Source organism: Urtica dioica, chromosome 5 (genome assembly GCF_054948205.1).
Source record: "Urtica dioica subsp. dioica isolate 48M chromosome 5, U.dioica_male_clone48M_v1_H2, whole genome shotgun sequence".
Taxonomy (NCBI): Eukaryota; Viridiplantae; Streptophyta; class Magnoliopsida; order Rosales; family Urticaceae; genus Urtica; species Urtica dioica.
In genome coordinates, this window is record NC_142760.1 from 34,964,651 (window position 1) to 34,979,447 (window position 14,797).

Genomic DNA, 14,797 nt, shown 5'->3' on the forward strand with positions numbered 1-14,797 from the left:
TTTATTCGAGTGATTAGAAAAGCTTAGAATGTCCTATGTTCAAGCTCTTAAGGTGTCTTTTACCTCTGTTTTGTTGCATATATTCGGGTGATTGAATTAGAAGCATGATGTTAGGTTTTTCTATTGAATTTTTTGAAAAACACATTTAGAAGTCTCGGGAGAGATATTATGGGGTAATCAAGGGGATCTCGAACTTAGGGGGAGCTTAAGTTGTTGAAAAGGATAGACGTGAGTTGGGTAGCGAGTGAGGGAGTCATAGAGTGTAAATCCGTATTGTACCACGTTATCATAGTAAATTACTTTCCATCAGGCAAAGACCCTCCAGACAAAGGCACGGCTTTGCCGAATTGCGTTATGGTGTCTATTTATTATTTCTGCAATTTATATTTAGATCCTTTCTTCTCTCTCAGTTTTAGAAACTGTTGCATTATCTGTTATAACATATTTCGAGACAGTATCGATAATTTCAATTGGTATTAGAGCGGTTCACTTAGTCTTGTTGAGTGTGATCCGTACTGTTACTGATCTATTTATTTAGATATGGACTCCATGAAAAGAAGGTGCATCCATTGGTCGTCCGTGTGACAATCCGGCTTTCCGGACCGTCATACTAAGCTTAATTCTTTTACTTAGAAAAAAATAGTGTATAATGTTTTTTTTTTTTAAATCATTTCATTTATTTATAAAGTTTAGACTTTAAAATAAAACAACTTTGAATATAACCCACATTTGAAATCTTCCAAAAACATTTGATTAAAATAAGAGAAATACTTAATTCGAAATTCCAAACTAAAGTAGATGGTTGGAATATTCAACGGAAATAAAACCATAAACTAATTAAACTTGGAAAGTATCTTAAGCATAAAAATCTCAAACCGAGTGTTTAGAAAATTGCGTAGCGGAAGTCTTTTAAATAAGCGAGCCAAACCACAACCCAACCCCTTAGACCTCGAATGCCGCTGATCCACCCTCCTCACTTGTTCATTTGTTGCTTACCTACAATACGGACGAATACACACAATATGAGCGAACGTTCAGCGAAAATAAATATGACTCACAAAAAGATGAGTAATGCGATGCATGATCCGGTTATTAGTGTTTTAAATTCTAACAGTGTCATGGTCTTTCGTATCATAAATCTTATCATATTTTATTCGAGGTGCCCCTAGAGTAATCGTACCAATTTCAGTGTACACTTTGGAAACGAACTACGGGGCTGCGACCTCCCATAGTTCGCACCATCTAATAAACATATTGTATGAGGAAACTCCCTTTATGAGCCCGTAGGTTGGCTCGAGAGAATTCTCTTAATAACTCCGTAGCTCGAGGCGCTATGACTCTCTTACTTATCTTATCACTTAATTATTTGCGTTACATACAAAGACGACATATGACATAAACATAAATAAAACATGCTAATAATTAGAAAATGTTATGCCAAAGTTGTATTAAACTCATACCTAAGCTCATCATAACAAGACACTCAATAACACATATGCACATATAAGAAATATCACACAATCAATCATATAACACATATTAACCAATTCAGATCACACAGTCATCGTAATTAATTTTAAACTAATCCATGTTGTAGTGAGATTATTCTCATCTTGTTTCGGGAACGTGCGACTTTAAATTATCGGACGATCGAAAAAAAAGTATTTTGCTTGGGACCTAAACGAAAAAAATGAAAATTAGGTCCTAATAATCAATTCTGAACATAGCCAGGTTTAAGAAAAAATACAAAGATGATACTCAGTAGTAAAATGACGAAAATGCCTTTCGCCCAAAGATTTCGGCAAAAAAATCATTTCCGAGAAAAATTATGGAAACATTCCAGAAAGTAGAAAATAAAATTTTAAACATTTTCTTCTTCAGTGGCAGTACCAAAATCAGATTCTAACATGACAAAATCTAATTGAAACATATATGGTCTATAAATTGAGTTTTAGAAAAAAAAAAAAGGACAGGTTTCCGCACTTGTTAAAATAAATACTAACAAAAATATTCCAGTAATTTAAACCTCATAATTATTTTTCTATCTAACAACAACATATATAGGTGTCTCGTATACAGAATTCCAGCCAAAATAGGATTTGTAAGTATTTTTAAAAAATGTAAAACCTCGTTGTTTGAAACAGGAATAAAACTTCGCGCTAGAATTTTAATTGATTTTTAGAAAATAAAACGTTTGTCCAAAACTTACAAGATTTTTAAGACATACTAGAAACATGTTGAATATTCGGGTATAAAAATTCCAAATCAGGATTTGTTTCTTAGCTATTTTATTTTAAATCAAAACCATGCTGTTTGAAACAAAAAAAAAAAAAAAAAAATTATGCGAATCATACTTGATCGAAACGCTTAAGTTTCGGGGTTTCACAATCTCCCCTACTTATTAGAGTTTTCGTCCCGAAAATTAACAAGAAAATAAACAAGAAGGAAACATGAAAATTCTTACTTGAATGTATTATACTTCTAAGAAAAGGTCGGGATAACGAATCACATATCATCCTCGAGCTCCCAAGTGGCTTCTTCGATTTTATGATTCCGCCAAAGTACCTTGACTATCGGAATCACCTTGTTCCTTAGGATCTTTTCTTCATGATCAAGAATTTTTACTGGCTTCTCTTCATACGTCAAGTCTTCATGTACTTTGATAGGCTCTTGAATTAACTCATGATTTGGATCGGATAGGCACTTTTTGAGCATTGAGACGTGAAACACATTGTGCACCGATGCTAACTCGGAATTCAGAGCTAGATGGTAGGCTACCTTTCCGATTTTTTCTGTGATTTCGAAAGGGCCAATGTACCTCGGGCTCAATTTTCCATTCTTGCCGAATCTCATCACCCCCTTAAGAGGTTCTACCTTCAAGAATACGAAGTCTCCTACTTGAAATTCCAGTGGTCGCCTCTTCTTGCCAGCGTAGCTCTTCTGTCGACTTTGGGCAGTTTTCATTCGATCTTGTATCTTCTTGATGGCTTCAGTGGTATCTCGAATAAAATCTGTCTTCTCGTGGCTATTTTCTCCGGATTCGAATCAGTGACTCGGAGATCGACACTTTCTACCATAAAGAGCTTCATATGGGGCAGCGCCGATTGAAGCTTGGTAGCTATTGTTGTATGAGAATTCAATAAGTGGCAGCCTCTTATTCCAACTCCCACCAAAATCCATGACACATGCTTGTAGCATATCCTCTAAGGTCTGAATAGTCCTTTCGGATTGGCCATCCGTCTGTGGGTGAAAAGAGGTACTGAACTTCAATTGCGATCCCATCGACTTTTGCACGCACCTCGAGAAGTTAGAAGTGAAACGACTGTCACGATCTGAGATGATGGACAAAGGAACGCCATGTATTCTTACTACGTTATTAACGTATAGATCAGCCAACTTCTCCACGGAGTACGTGACTTTTATTGGTATGAATCTGACGGATTTGGTCAGACGATCCACCATTACCCAAATAGCATCATAACCCTTAGTTGTCTTAGGTAACGCAACCACAAAATCCATTGTGATTTGTTCCCACTTCCATTCAGGAACCTCGATTGATTGTAATTCTCCAGCTGGCCGTTGATGTTCGGCCTTTACAATCTGGCATGTAAGGCATTTACTGACAAACTTCGCAACGTCGCCCTTCATTCCATTCTACCAAAAGTGTTTTCAAAGGCCTTGATACATCTTCGTGGAACCTGGGTGGACTGAATATGGAGTCTCGTGTGCTTCGGTCAAAATCTGTCTTCGTAACTCATTTTCGTTGGGTACACAGATCCTTCCATCGAAAAAGAGTACATCATTCTCGGCAAGAGAAAATTTTGACTCCTGACCTTCCAGTGCATTGTCCTTCAGCCTTGACATCTCAGGGTCACGTCATTGCGCTTCTTTGATTCTCACGAACAGATCTGATTGTAAGGTCATGTTGGCTAATCCCCAGGTGACAATTTCAACTTCCAAGTTGTTGATTTCGTCAACGAGTTGAGGAGATAATGCATGCATCATCAATATCCTAGCCTCATCTTTCCTACTTAACGCATCAGCTACCACGTTCGCCTTTCCAGGATGGTAAAGGATACCACAATCGTAATCCTTAACGAATTCTAGCCACCTTCTTTGTCTCAAGTTCAACTCTTTCTGAGTGAAAATGTACTTTAAGCTCTTATGATCGGTAAATATCTCACAGCGAACACCATACAAGTAGTGTCTCCAAATCTTGAGGGCAAAAACCACTGCGGCTAACTCCAAATCATGAGTAGGATAATTTCTCTCGTGGTATTTGAGTTGTCGTGACGCATAAGCCACTACTTTGCCGTTTTGCATTAACAAGGCACCAAGACCTGTCTTTGATGCATTGCTGTAGATAGACAAAGGTTATCCACTTTCAGGGACTATAAGGATTGGAGCGGTGGTGAGTATTCTCTTCAACTCTCGAAAACTCTGTTCACACTTCTCGGTCCACTCATACTTCTTATCTTTCTTCGTGAGGGCGGTGAGTGGAGCAGCTAATGTAGAAAATCCTTCCACAAATCTTCTATAGTAACCTTCTAGACCGAGAAAACTCATTATCTCTGTCACACTTCGAGGTGGCTTCCAGTCATTTACGGATTCTATCTTGGCAGGATCGACGAAGATTCCGTCTTTAGAAACCACGGGTCCGAGAAAATGCACTTTATAAAACCAAAACTCACATTTCGAGAATTTGGCATACAACTGATGTTGTCTCAGCGTTTGGAGTGCGACTCGTAAGTGACCCTCGTGGTCTCCGGCACTCTTGGAGTAAATCAATATGTCATCGATGAAGACAATCACAAACTTATCCAAGACGTAACTAAAGATCCTATTCATCACGTCCATGAATGCTGCTGGAGCGTTAGTGAGCCCAAAATGCATACAGTGACTCATAATGACCATAACAGGTGCGAAAAGATGTCTTCAGGATGTCATCCTCCTTGACCCTAAATTGATGGTAGCCGGATCGCAAGTCTATCTTTGAAAATACCTTCGCCCCTTGAGTTGGTCAAGCAAGTCATCAATCCTTGGAAGAGGATACTTGTTCTTGACTGTTACCTTATTTAGCTCTCGGTAGTCAATACACATGCGGAAAGACCCATCCTTTTTTTTGACAAATAGAACGGGTGCTCCCCAAGGTGAATGACTAGGGCGGATAAATCCCTTATCTAACAACTCTCGGAGTTGTGATTGTAACTCTTTGAGCTCGGTAGGGGCCATACAATAGGGTGCTTTGGAAATTGGACCTGTTCCAGGTGGCAACTCGATTGCGAAAGAAATCTCACGTTCAGGCGCTAAACCATGGAGATCTTCAGGAAAAAAGTCAACATATTCCCTCACCATTAGCACATCTTATGGATTTTCTTCGACCTCCTTCGTCTTGTCCACCACCAACGCTAGATATCCATGACACCCTTTACTCATCAACCTCTTAGCTTGCAATGCTGACACCAACATCTTTGGTTTCTTGAGTGGTCTTCCTACAAAGGTGAACCTTTTCCACGTCACCGGTTTGAAGGTTACTATTTTTCGCCGACAATCAATCACATCATTATTCTCCGCTAAGAATTCCATACCTTAGATGGCATCAAATTCTTTCATTTCTAAGACAATGAAGTCACTCTTTAGCTCTTGTCCACTTATAATTATCGATACCTCTTTGAGACAATATTCCGATAACAACATATCGCCAGACGGTAATGCCGTCCTAAAAACCTTCTTAGTTTTCACTACACTATGGCCTAAACTCCTAGCCAGTTCTAACGAAATAAAGCAATGCGTAGAACCAGAGTCAAACAATATTAAAGCATCAAGATGAGCTATAGGATGCTGACCTGCTACCACATTCGAATAGCTGGCTAGAACATCGGCATTGGTGTAAGCGTAGATGCGAGCTTATTATGGTTGTGGCATTTGGGTGGTTGGAGGAGCTTCTAGACAACCCAAGGAGAGTTTTTGCCCTTCTAGTGCTACCGGCATGTAGTTGAGTCATCCATTCTGATTGTGTTGTTGATACTATCTGTTCTCAGTGAAATTTGGTTTCGGACAATCTTTGAGAAAGTGACCAGGCTGACCACACTTGAAGCAAGTCATGGTTTGTCTCCGGCACTCTCCAGGGTGTATCTTTCCACAAGTCTTGCATATTGGAAAATTTGTGTCTTCTATCTTAACCTTGTTGTTGGCGTTACCCCCATTACCGGGATGAGTCATTTTCTTCCCATTCCCATTTACATGGGGTTGCTCCCTGAAGCCTTGATTGTTGCGGTTAAGTTGGTGGTTATTTGGTTGGTATGGCTTTTTATTGGTGTCGGGACCCTTGTTTTGACCTCTATCTTCTTTCCGAACCTTATATAATTGGGCCCGTTCCTCATTCACTTGGATCAAGTGATACTCAGCTCGCATGGCACGTTCGAGACAATCGGTAATCGTGGTAGGTGGCTGACTTCCACTATCAATGGCTAAAGCCAACTCTGGTCGGAACATGCTCATCATACGTCTGACCCTTTCGATTTCTGTCGGAACCAAGTGTTGGCACAGTCTCACAAATTGGTTGAACTTACTAACCGCCTCAGTCACGGTCATCGAGCCTTGTTTCAGCTTCGCAAACTCATTCTGTTGAACATTGCCCTCATGTTGAAATACTTCTTGGTGAATTCTTCCAAAAAGTCATCCTAAGTCATAGTTTGCACATCCATCCTTGTTGCCACTATTTCCTACCAATAACGCGCGTCTTTCTTCATGACAAATGAGGCACATATGACCTTCTCCTGCTCGGTTATGTTCATGAAGTTGAAGATCGTCTCGATCTCCGATATCCATTCGTCAGCTACTAACGGGTCAGTCGATCCTTCGAATTGGGGGGCTCTCATCCTCCTGAACCTCTCGAATAGGTCAATAGCAACATTGACTTGATCCATTTGAGGTACACCCTGATGAACAGCTTGTGCCGCCGCATGCATTGGAACATGGGCTGGCGGTGGTGGTTGTTCCCCTTCTTCAACCTCGTCATTTTCTTGATGAAGCTGGTTCCTCAACTTGTGTATCTCAGCTTCTTGAGCTTCGATACAATGTAGTAAGGTGGTAACTAGAACTGCTAGATCAGGTTGGCCAGCTGGCTGAATAACAGGGGCATGGTCGTGTGGATGTTGTGCTTCTTGTTGTACGAGGAAAGAGGAAGCCTGAGGGGCATCTTGATTAGGAACCCCAGTGGCAACTCTGCCTCTTCCTCTTCCTCGGCCTCGTGCCCTTCCTCTACCTCGTCTATGAGCAGCAGGGACATTTTCCATCTAAAAAAACTCGAAAGCATATTCGTGATTAGGATTTTTGGCTACTAAAACTATTAGGATCGATTATAAAAAAAAAATATCACGCAAAACACATCCTATACAAAGAACTTTATAAAACTCTTAAGATAATAGTATCTTCCATGTTAAAATAACTTAAACATATAATCCAAAACCGAAAGTGACACTCAAAACCAAAAACCAAAACCAAAACCACGCAAAAAAAAAAACATAACAAGTACTTTAGACTTTTGGGATGAGAATAGGAAGGAAATAGTGATAGTCTAGATCAATAAGAAGGATTTAGTCTTCTTCTGGATCGTCTTCACTAGGATCTTCCTCTGATTCTTCCTCTACCGGGTCCATGTTGGAATCGTCCTCTCGCGGTAGATCATCATCGTCAACAAGATCCATATAATGCTTCATGTCCCTCATGAACTCGTCATATGTTATTCCAGGCGCTGGTTCATAGGTGTGATATGCCCCTTGTTGTTTTTCAAACTCAGAGAGTCTGTTCCAGTAAACTCTAATCGCCTTTTCCTCATCGAAATTATAAGGATAGTGGACGAACGTGTCGAAGAACCGATTATAGTATTCTTTTACGGTCTCTCCTGTCTTCATCTTTCATGTTTCCAAAACTTGACGAAAATGTAATATGTCCATTTTTGCACGCCATCCTTGAGTAGTGAAGTTTCGTATAACTCATTTCTTCATATACTCACAGTCAGCTTCGGGGTGCTCATCTATCTTTCTTTCCCAGTAACTCAGTGCTCGCCTTTGGACTTGAAGTTGCGCAAAGGACACCTGAAGAGATTCCCGGACTCGCAAAATTTTAAAACGCATATCCATGTTATTGCACCACTCTCGTGTGCCAATAGCTCCAGTCGAATCGCCTGTAAGAACTGGAGGGTTCGTCCTTAAGAAAGCGACCATGACATCACGATCGTTGTTGCGCTCTCGAGTTTCCGCGATCACATGTTTTATTACTTCATCGTCCATCTAATGAAAAAGAAAAAAAAATGAACTACACGTACAAAATAAAGCAATAATTAACTTACTTGAGTAGGGGCAGCCGTGCGATCGATAACGAAGGGGGTCATAGGTTCGTTGCTCTGATACCAACTGTGACAACCCGGCTTTCTGGACCGTCATACTAAGCTTAATTCTTTTACTTAAAAAAAATAGTGGATATTTTTTTTTACTATTATATATAATATACACATGCACGTATAAACTGATTCTCGTGTAGTTAAAACTTATATATATATATATATATATATATATATATATATATATATATATATATATATATATAGTATGATATGCATATCTGATTACAAAAGTGTTAACATATTATACAAATATCACTCATGTATAATTTTGACTAATGCAACTTTAATTAGAAAGAAATTTCTTGGAGAATATTTCTCATACCATGAGAACGAGCATACATACATAACACATAACAAACAGCTCTTAAATAAAATTCACATGAGCGGAACCATAACGCAATCCCTTAGCTGTAGAACGCCGCTGATCCACCTTCCTCACTTGTTCGAGTGTTGTTTGCCTACAACACGGACGAAAACACATAGAATGAGCTAGCACTCATCGAGAATAACTATAACTCACAAAAAGATGAGTAATGTGATGCATGATCTGGTTATTAGTGTTTTAAATTCTAACAGCATCATGGTCTTTCGTATCATAAATTTTATAATATTTTATTCGGGGTGCCCCTAGAGTAGTCGTACCAATTTCAGTGTACACTTTGAAAACGAACTACGGGGTTGCGACATCTCATAGTTCGCACATCTAATAAACATATCGTATGAGGAAACTCCTTTTATGAGCCCGTAGGTTGGCTCAAGAGAATTCTCTTAATACCCCCGTAGCTCGAGGCGGTACCACTTTCTTACTTATCTTATCACTTAATTATTTGCGTTACATACAAAGACGACATATGACATAAACATAAATAAAACATGCTAATAATTAGAAAATGTTATGCCAAAGTTGTATTAAACTCATATCTAAGCTCATCATAACAAGACACTGAATAACACATATGCGCATACAAGAAATATCACACAATCAATCATATAACACATATTAACAAATTCAGATCACACAGTCATTGTAATTAATTTCAAACTAATCCGTGTTGTAGTGAGATTATTCTCACCTTGTTTCGGGAACGTGCGACTTTAAATTATCGAACGATCGAAAAAAAAAAGTATTTTGCTCGGGACCTAAATGGAAAAAAAATGAAAATTAGGTCCTAATAATAAATTATGGACATAGCCAGGTTTAAGGAAAAACACAAAGACGATACTCAGTAGTAAAATGACGAAAATGCCCTTCGCCCAATGATATCGGAAAAAAAATAATTTCCGAGAAAAATTATGGAAATATTCCAAAGAATAGGAAATAAAATTTTAAACATTTTCTTCTTCAGTGGAAGTACCAAAATCAGATTCTAACATGACAAAATCTAATTGAAACGTATATGCTCAATAAATTGAGTTTTAGAAAGAAGAAAAAAACGGGACAGGTCTGCGCACTTGTTAAAATAAATACTTCCGGTATTTTAAACCTCATAATTATTTTTCTATGTAACAAGAACATATATAGGTTTCTCGTATACAGAATTCCAGCCAAAATACGATTTGCAAATATTTTTTAAAAATGTAAAACCTCGCTGTTTGAAACAGAAATAAAACTTCGCGCAAGAATTTTAATTGATTTTTAGAAAATAAAACGTTAGTACGAAACTTACAAGATTTTTAATACATACTATAAGCATGTTGAATATTCGGGTATAAAAATTCCAAATAACGATTTGTTTGTTAGCTATTTTATTTTAAATCAAAACCTTGCAGTTTGAAACAGAAAAAAAAAAAAAAAAAAAATTATGCATACCGATCATACTTGATTTTTAGAAAAAAAAACACGGTTCATCCAAATATTTTGAAATGGCTAAGTTTCGGGGTTTCACAGTTCGCCCCTTCTCGACGGTGGAAACTACTCGTATTGGTAAGCTCGGATGAAGGCCTTCCTTAAAGCACTCGACGAGAAAGCTTGGAGAGCCACTGTCACTGGCTGGAAGCACCCTATCGCCACCGATGATGCCAAAAAGACTGTGCTGAAACTTGAAGTTGATTGGTCTGTGAATGAAGACAAACTGGGAAACAGTAATTTTAAAGCTCTTAATGCTATCATGGTTTTCGTCGACTCCAACACATTCAAACTGTTTTCCACCTGTGAAGTGGCCAAATACGCTTGGAATATCATTCAATTCACTCATGAAGGAGCTGATTTGGTACGAATGTCTCGTCTCCAACTTTTGACTACTGAATTTGAGAACTTAAGGATGATGGAAGATGAAACAATTAGTGAATTTAATTCTAGGCTTTGTGACTTGTCTAATGAATCGTTTGCCCTCGGTGAAAAAATGTCTGAGAAAAATTTGTCAAAGAAGTTCTCTGGTCGCTTCCGAAGCGGTTCATTTGCAAAGTCACTGCCATTGAAGAGGCAATTGACATCTCCACAATGAAGCTGGACGAGTTAATGAGTTCTCTCAAAACCTTCGAGTTGAATGATGAGCACCACAATACCGAGCCAAAGATTGAGGGAATTTCTCTAAATGCAGATCTTCCTAACAATAACGGTCTTTTTGAAGAAGAAGACTTGGCTAAGACTATCTATCTTCTGGCTAAGAACTTCGGAAAATACGTGAAGACGCTGAACAACAACCATTGGGGAAGTGTTATAGAAACTGTCTCAGACAGTTCCCAAAATAGTCGAGGGTTCAGCTTCAAAAATAAATCCAATGCCGGTGAAAGGGTAAAGCTAAGATAATTCAGTGTCGAGAATGCCATGGTTTTGGTCACATCCAAGCCAGAAGTGCCAACAATCTCAAGAAGCGTAACAAAAGCTACAATGCCACCACTTGGAGTGATGAGAATTCAAAAGATGAAGACATTGGAAACAACTTCCTTGCTTTCACTACCCATGATTCTCAAGATAATCTCAAGCCCTGCAACACTGTCGAAGTTTCTGTCAGTGACATTTTCTGCAATAGTTATGAAGTTGACAACAACCAAGAAAATGAAGAAGAATTAACTCTTGAGTCGGTTAAAGATAAGGGGGAGATTATTGCCTCTTTCGCCTCCCTGAATGAAGAACTTAAATTGAAAATATCTCAACAAGATAAGTTTCATTATGAGATAACTCTCTTGAAGAAAAATATTAGAATGTTAAATTTTGGAACCTCGAAACTTGATGAAATTCCATGTGTAGGTAAAAGCACAGTCGATCATCATTGTCTAGGCTATCAAGCAGAGGGAGTCTCCAACTCTAAGACTGTGTTTGTTCAAAGCACAAATTCTCAAAATCAAGATGCTATCAAAAGCTATTGCAATAGTTTATGCAACACCTACGAAAACAAGCCAAAAAGCTTGGATTTGTCAGTATTGTGGAAAGAAGGGCCACATTAAACCCTGCTGCTTCAAACACCTGAAAGATTTTAATAAGCAAAGACGTCAAGATCAAATCCTCGTGCCATGGTTAAATGAATTTGGAAGGTCAATGAGCCTAAAATCCGATGTAATGTTGTCACAGAACGACAATTTGCGAATATTTTTACGAAAGACGATTCAAAGTTTGAATCACTTAGACCTGTTTTGGATTTTTGTATGATCAATTTGTGATATATCATAGACGTGTACTCGAGTACTAGTGTGGAAAATTGTTGCTTTGGTATACTATTGTTGAGGTATGAGATTTTCCTTATTTCCCCTTTTATTATAAAGGTTCCTCCGTCAAAGCCATTTATTTCTTTCCGTGGAACTGGGTCACGTGGTCACCATAGAGTCGTCGAACGAGATCGTTAACGTGATAAACAAAATTAGTTGAGGTATCATATCCTTCTTCCACTCCTAATGATTATGAAGTATGTCTTCATGAGTGGCTATCTAGGAAGACGGTCGAGCGTTGTTCTCATGTTATTTGTGGTAACTTGTCTGTGACGGTTTAGGTTTTGATAGAGCCTCATCGTCTTCAACAACATCCTACTACGTCGCTCTCTCCTTCAACTTATGCCGAGTGTGTGCCTCATCCCACAACGAGGAGATCATCTCACTGCCCCCGACCTAAAGCTGATTCTTTTATGAGAATGGAGTCATATTGTTTTAAGGGGGAGTAAACTGATGTTTAGTGGTTGATAATATTTTGGAGGAGTGTTTATGGAAAAAAGGGGGAGATTATACGACTCTTGTTATTATGATGACTCTCTACTTTATTGGGTTGTTCTGGCTTTGAGATATTTGAAGCTTCGTCGTCGTCGTCGTCATCACCTCGTTACATGCACAATTATGTTTTTTCTTTAAACGCCAAATGGGGATATTGTTGTTATATTAATTGGTGATGCTGGAAAAATACTTAGAGAATCGTGGAATATAATTTTGGATAGTATTAGACCTTGTTACAATTATTTTTTGGAAGCGTTGCAGCTTCTGTTGTAACAGGTTTGTACAACAATTACGGTCCATTCACTTTTGAGCTTTTTTATTCCGGATTGAAGTAGGATTCCGGCGTGGATTGATTAGATAATAGGAAGGTACCCCCAATCCGACTTCAAGAATCGTTTTGACCTACTTTTCTCTATAAATAGGTCAAAACCACACCGTCTTCACTCCTTTTCAGAGATTTATTTGAGGGATTAAAAAAATTTAGAACAACCCGTGTTCAAGCTCTTAAGGTGTCTTTTACCTCTGTTTTGTTGTCTATATTCGAGTGATTGTATTAGAAGCATGAGGTTAAGTTTTGTCATTGAATTTTTCGGAAGCACTTTTAGAAGCCTCGGGAGAGATATTCTGTGGGAATCGAGGGGATCTCAAACTTAGGGGAGCCTAAGTTGCTTTTGAAAAGGATAGACGTAGGTTGAGTAGCTAGCGAGAGAGTCGTTGAGTATAAATTTTTATTGTACCACATTATCATAGTAAATTACTTTCCACCAGACAAACGCTCTCTAGACGTAGGTACGACTTATCGAACTAGATTATCAGTTCTGGTGTCTATTTATTATTTCTGCAATTTATATTTTGATTCTTTCTGTTCACTAAATTCTAACAACTATTGTATTATATGTTATAATATATTATGAGAATGTTATAATATATTATGAGACAGTTGTCAGTAATTTCATATACAGACTAATGACCCTTGCAATATTGCTGACCACAGAATGATCTGAGATGACTAAGATATAGTAACTTTATATATTGAGTCCTTCACAAGGAATGGAAAGATCATTTCGCGTTCTCTAATTAAAGATGGTATGATATGTATAATTTTAAGACAAGTCAAAATCATGGTTTTTTTCATGGTTAGTTCTATCAGGGCAATGGTAATGTGGTGAAATATATGTAGTATATCTCATCACGTAGTTTATCAAGCACTTTATCCATTTACATGAGTGCTGACAAACCTTGGAGTATTTTCGTCCCATTAATGTCATACACAATATAGTAACCATTGTGTCTGTTACAATCATGTGGAGAAAAAAAAAAGTAATAATTTTAAATTATACCGCCCATGTTCTTAGCACCGGATTTTCTAAGCTGCTTTTTAGATCTCTATTATTACCAGAGGAAATAAAAGGTTATTTATTGAAAATCCATAGTCAGGACTCAGGAATGTTCTGATCCATTCATTATATATAACCCTGAACACTAATAATATACTCATTTAAAAAAAAAAAAAAAAAAAAAAAAAAAAAAAAAAAAAGAAGAAGAAGAAGAAGAAGAAAAAATTAATTATATACAAAAAGTCAAATGAAAAGAAGCTTAGCCTGATGGATGTAAAAACGTCAACATTATTTTTTTTTACGCTACTATTCCCTAGTAGTATATAATTGGAGATTCATATCCCGAATATTCTGCCCTTACCTAATCGAACTATGAGCTGTTACTCTCTTTATCACAGTATGTACGTCGCACTTATTATTATTATTATTACTATTTATTTGTGGATTTACACGGAAAAATTGGATTATTAAAATCTTGAAATCCGGGTAATGAGGAGAAAATAGTGGAACAATAATCGCAAACACACTTAATTATCACAACTGGTAACACGTCAAAACATTTGAGTTACCAGATAACCCGTATATCATGTATTGTCAAATTCCGATAGCAAAACGTACAAAACCGTGAAATATTTGTAAAATCGGAATTTATCGCATCGATACTGATAGAGAATTTCGTATTGTAAAAAATCGGCTCGATCAAGTTAAAAACTTCATAAAAATCGGAATTTACCGTAAGAAAATTCGGATTTACCGCAATTCTAAATAAAAATATATAAAAAATAAATTTTAATAAAAGAATAAAAAATTATGAAAACTTATTATATATATATTTATTATGGAAAATCTACCGATTTCTTTTTCATAAAATTTATGGTAAACTCTTACGATAAAATGTATATCCATAAAATTT